The sequence below is a fragment of the Poecilia reticulata genome, chromosome 9 (assembly GCF_904066995.2).
Source record: "Poecilia reticulata chromosome 9, P_reticulata-male-v2, whole genome shotgun sequence".
In the NCBI taxonomy this organism is placed as follows: domain Eukaryota; kingdom Metazoa; phylum Chordata; class Actinopteri; order Cyprinodontiformes; family Poeciliidae; genus Poecilia; species Poecilia reticulata.
In genome coordinates, this window is record NC_088838.1 from 24,818,000 (window position 1) to 24,823,999 (window position 6,000).

Here is a 6,000-nt window from a genome sequence, read left to right on the forward strand (position 1 = left end):
AGAAACGGAGCGCGGGGAAGGCGACCAGAGGTGGAGGCATTAAAATGCACTTTTGCTTTGTGAAGCCTGTGATAAAAATGTCATTTTTAAGAGGGCACAGGCAATTATGATTAGAATCATTTCAGCAGCCGTTGTGTCGCAGAGTGGTGCTCTGAATGTGTGTTGATACCACTTCTGTTGTTCACTGGGAGAATCCCCAGTATAAATACTGACCTGGTCGGTAAGACGGACTGGTTGGGCAAGTTAAGACAACATATAAAGCATGTGTTTTCTTTTCAAAGACCAAACAGAGGCTAGTTTTATTTATGTCTTATTCACTATTTATTTTTTGCACGTGTGAATAAAGTAACGTGTTAAAAACTTAATTGGGCATTCATTTGTTATTCATTTGACCGTCCCTCCTTCCCTCTCCCCCTCCGGCTGTTACCTTGGAGACATCTGTTATTTCTGAAAGGAGAAAAATCTACAATTAAGCTGAGTTAGGAACGGTGCCACATGGTGTTCCTTGGTGTAATCGATCCGGGAAAACACCTGCAAGTAAACAAAGAAGAAGCAAATTTAGAAAACTACACCATCAATTTGACTTCATAGCTCCAATAATTAGCAGAAAGATAATGCAAATGTAGAAAACATTCAGATACTAAAGCACTGCAAATACCAAGTGAGATTTAGAAAATGTTTCTTTGGGTAGAAAAAAGTTTATATTAGATTTATGTTTTGTTTCTGCTTATTTCTAAATAATTTCTAATCCTTGCAGCAAGAAGGTAACTGGTTCAAATCCCAGATCTTTCTACATGGAGGTTCTGCTTCCTTGTGCCATACGCTTGTTAACCTGCTTTTACACACCTGAGGCCTGCATCATAAAATAGATTTAGTGACTTCCAGCATCAAAAAAGCGGCTAACTTTTCACATCGATTTTCTCACCATAATAATTTGAAGCCTAGTTTTTTGCAGAAAGCCTTTGTCTAGCTCCAGGGATTCATAAAGTGGCCAAACTATTCGCTAAGGTTTTACTGAAACTGTCGTGATCCGTGTTTCTGTGTGTTTATTTTTGAGTTTTCTGTGTGATCCTGTTCTCTGTGAGTCCTGTCTCTGCGTCTTCCCCGTTGATTGTCTCCCAGGTGTGTCTCCCCGTGATTACTCCATGTGTATTTAGTCTCACCTGTTGTCTGTGTTCTTCGTCGGATCCTTGTCAATCTTTGTCGTCTGTTCCCGTAGATGCCTGTTTCCCCGTGCTGTTCTCTGTTGTTCCTTGTGTGGATTATTATCATTAAATTCTTCATTTTTCATTACATCCTGGGTCTACCTGCGTCCACTTCCTCACCTCAACCAACCACTCCATGACAGAAACTTCAGGAGGATTTGGAGACATACAGTCTGTATGTTCAGCTTTGATCCAGAGGAATTGGACAATTGTTCACCAAACATCTCATTTGGCTGGCTTGACTCAAACTGTACTGTAGACATTTGAGTTTTCTGTTATACTTTGTAGATTTAAAAATCTCAAGTATAGTTGTACATAATTGGGCACAAAAGACAAATTTTCTCACCTTACTGTAGGACAAATATCAGTTTAACTTGCAGTGATTTAAAAAATAATACTTTTTACTTTTGGTAACCAACTGATTATGTATTCCAGCTCATGCATATTAAAGCTCCGTCTTCTCATCTTGCACAATTTTTAGCTTTGCAACTCATCACCAATAATCCCACCATAATTGCAACATCAAATATGATTTGTGCCAAATCTTATTTTCACCTAAGGGAAAGATTTTTTTCAAATATAGGAACCTAATAAAAAGTAGAGAAGAGTGCATCAGTTATATTTATTTTATTTAAATTTGTCAATAATCCCAAATAGAGTTTGTTCATTTTGTTTAAAACTCCTTTTTAATTGAATTTTTTTTGCCCCCATTTAATAAACATACTAAATAAAATAATCTAAATATTTCTATATGATATGAAAATATTAAGGGTTTTGTGGGTGAACATCTTGGAGCATATTCCTGATGACAAAGAAAGAAAATGGTTATTTTCTGTTGAAAATAAGATTTCCACAAGGTGCCAACAAATATGAAGGTTGTAACATTTGAATAATTAAGCTTTTTCAAACCTTGAGACTGATCTGTCCTCATTTTTTTAATAACTATTCACATATTTACTGAAACGGACACCAACCATGATCATTTATTCCCCTCATATTGTACTACACTGTTGACAACAGTATACATAACTTTCCATCATACAGTAGATTAACATAATTTGAAAAATAAACTTGAACAAATAGCATTTGTGCAAAAACGTCCACCCTGAAGTAGGTCATAAGAGCTTTAATCGGTAACTAATAATAAGCAACAAAATGGAGCACATTTACATAAAATCAGATACATCTATTTGTCCTGCACAGAGCACTGGCCAAAGAGAGGCTGAATAAACATAAAGTTTAGCACCCCTGCTGCATATGATTTATTGCTTCTATGAAGGTTTTCTGCTAGATCTTTGACTTATAATTCAGCTCACGTATTTCCAAAGAGATACGACTGTAAAGGTACTATTTATTTTTATTGCACCAGTGTTGGGCTGAGCAAGGTTCGAGGTTCAGGGGTTTGATAAAGCATTATGTAAACAGGTTGGGGCTCCTGTATGTGAGTTTGAATAAATCGCATCCTAAATAAGACTGTTTTCCGACTGGATGTGTGACACTTCGAGAAAAAAAAAAAAAAAGATTTAAGCATGAGACTCATTTTTGTTTTCCCCGTGGACACAATTACTCCGGTGTTTTTCACAGCTTCATAAACACTGACGCATTATTGTGCCTCCTGGTGTTGATAAAGAAAGAGTTGAGAGGCAAAGCTGTCACATGATTGTCATGGGCAGCATGGCATCAGTTTAATAACTCCATTAGAGCTGTTGAGAAAGACCGCGGCCTCGTCTGAACTCAGAGGACGAGTCAAAACCGAATTTTCTCCTGAGTGAAAACCACCATTACAGGCCGTGAAATCCTGCAGATCGACGTGCAACCGAAACCTAGACTCCTGCGGTTGTTTGAGACGGCGGAGCGATGCTGCCAAACATGAAGAGGGGGAGAAAGATGTGTGTGTCTTTATTTAGCCGGACCATCATGCAAAGGTCACAGAGTTCATTGCAACGTGCACATATGGACCCACACGCTAAGACAAACACAAACACGCTGAAGCCAGAACACATGCAGTCACACGCTAAAACAAAACCCACTCAGGGAGAGAGAGGGGGAAACAACTTGAGCCTAAAATAGAGAAACAGATGACCAGCCCTCCCTGGTATAACAGGACACTTTTTTTCTTTTACACTCCCTTCACATGCTTTCACGCACACCTGAACCACAGAAAGCAACAACCTAAACAATAAGGGCACCAAAAAGAAAATAAACAAGGTGTTTCCGCATTATTTAGGTTGACTTCCACTTTTTCACTTTGCATTTCTGTGAGACCTTCAAAGTTTACTCTCGGGACAGTGGCATATTATAATAATTTCAAAAAAAGGAGAGTAAAAAGAACGAGGAGAATGTGACGAGCAGGATGTCTGTAGAGATGCATGTTCTGTATTATTTGCGAGTCGGTATGTGTGTCATATCTGTGTTTGTGTGTCACTTTTGGCGCAGGAAGCGGGACAGGATGTTCTGTTTGGATGTGAAAGTGTCGTGTCCTCCCCAAATATATACGGTAGTACAGTAGCCTCGGTGCAGTGTATATCACACTGAGTCAACAGTTTCCATCAATAGTCTGCAGTAATTACTTGTTTTAAAATTATTTTATATAATGCAGCTGTTTTCACAGCCTGTCATCTGGGAGCTTCTCCAGAATGACATACATTTTTATTGGCAACCCTGGTAAAGATGGGAAAACAAGCGATGTTTTTATCAGAATCATCAATGCTCCACTGCCATCACACCAGACATCCTGTAAGATAAATGTAAGAAATGTGTGAGAAATAGATCAGATTGTCTGCAAGCAATCCGCAACTCCAAAAGTTTGTTTTCCACTTTATCTACCTTTGGTCAATTGAATTTGGAGTTGTGACTGGTGGGAATCCCGTGCATGCAGGCCTTGTTGAGTCAGGAAACAGGAGTACGACTAGATATTTTCTCTAAATCTGCCCATAACTATAGGCAGAGCAAAAGAATGAAAGAAAGTTTATGACAGCTGGGACTTTAGCAAGAAAGGCTTGACAAGGACCCAAGCTTAATCATCAACAACTGCAACTTACCTTATTTTAAGTCTTTTTATGGATCTTTACCAGAAGTGCCAATAAATGTGGACGGTGCTAAAAATACACATCCTGATATGGTCTGGAAAATTCAGGTCTCCTGAGGTTATGTGTGATGCTTATCGGTAGAAAACCTGCACACGTGCAAACTTTCATTGCTGAAGCTTGTTGGTGAACTTTAAGCAAAAACATTAAGACATTTCATTTTCAGCCCAACAAATTTAACTACTATAATAAAAGATCTCCAAAGCTGACTGGTGTAGAACCAGAGTAAAGAGCGGCATCTCTGGGTCACCAAGTCTGCACAACAACCGTGTGTTTTATGGCATCGGTACACATCTACTTATGGTAATAATTATGGAGGGCGCTGTGCAATTCTTCATCCTCAGACGTAATTATTGAATCTGTTACAATGAAATAAAGCACAGAGCAGGAAGTAAAAAAGAATCTGAAATACTTGAAACTAAAGTAAACTGTTTATACATACAGATAAGATAGATGGGAGTTTAGATAAATAAAGAAAATCCTTTGGAACAATTTATCAGAAGCAAGAATATCTATTTTTCAGCAGATGATGCAAATTCTAGGGATAGGATTAAGCGTAGGAGGATTAGCACAACTCCTTTGTTCTGTCTTAAAATAATAAAGTTACAGCCAGCAGCTAAGAAGGTTAGTTTAGCACTGAGAAAACTGCTGGGTGGGAAATCTGTTTTTGTAAGTTAAATAATTGGTTAGCCTGCATCCCAGGTGATCACTTACTGATATAATATATTTTGTTTGCTTAACATACCTTAAAAATACACAATGAAACCCTGCCCATAATGAAGTGCTGATTTAAACATAACGACCCACTTCACACCCACTTTATCGCAGGCTTTTGAAGCTGCAATTGAATTTGTGCTCATGTCAGTAAGTCATAAATATTCCATAGGCATCTCTCAATTGTAAAAGATAAAAGAAAGCTCAAATTTCAAATCAGATTCTCTTGGTATTTCATCAGCATTACTGCCTCACCATCTTATTACCTATGAAGCTCAGAGGAGTGGGCTGACTCCGTGCTGCTGCAGCTGCAGAGCGTTTCAGCTGCTGAGATGTGAGGGTGATGCTTGCTGTGTTGCGTTGCTTTTCATTGTTTAGAACTACTATAGAAAACCAGTTTCATAATTAGACTCTGATATTTGTTGTTATTCTTTGTAATACTGTCAAGTTTACTTTGTGTACTGATATTAAGTGTGCAATCAGTCCGCCATTGATTTTACGTTTGGTATTTTTGTGCAGTTCTCACAGCTGTGACTTCCTCTGACTTTCTTGATTTAATTGAATTGGGCTGGATAAAAAACAGGAAAGGAATAACTATAAAAAATAAACTACTTAACTTTAAGTTTTATTTCTTTGCACACAGATAATTTGTTTTTTGTTTAAAAAATGTTGACAGAAATTAAATAGATTTTTTTAAAAGGATTTTGATGAAGCAGAGATCAAAACAGCACCTGTTTACGTCTCTCGACTCCAGAGCTGCAGGATGTAGTCTATGCGTCTCCTCGGTTACCAGCGACTCTCCATCAACCTGTATTCTGTCACCACGGTAACCAACGGCTGAACTGGGCTGTGGGTGGCATTAGCTCTGATCACATCCATTGTTTTAAGGTTTTAGCTCATAAATCCTCCCAGTATCACAATATAAGTGTCACATCTGCACAACTAGCAAAACAAATATACTCAGTTTTACGTAGATTGTGGATTATGTCATATTT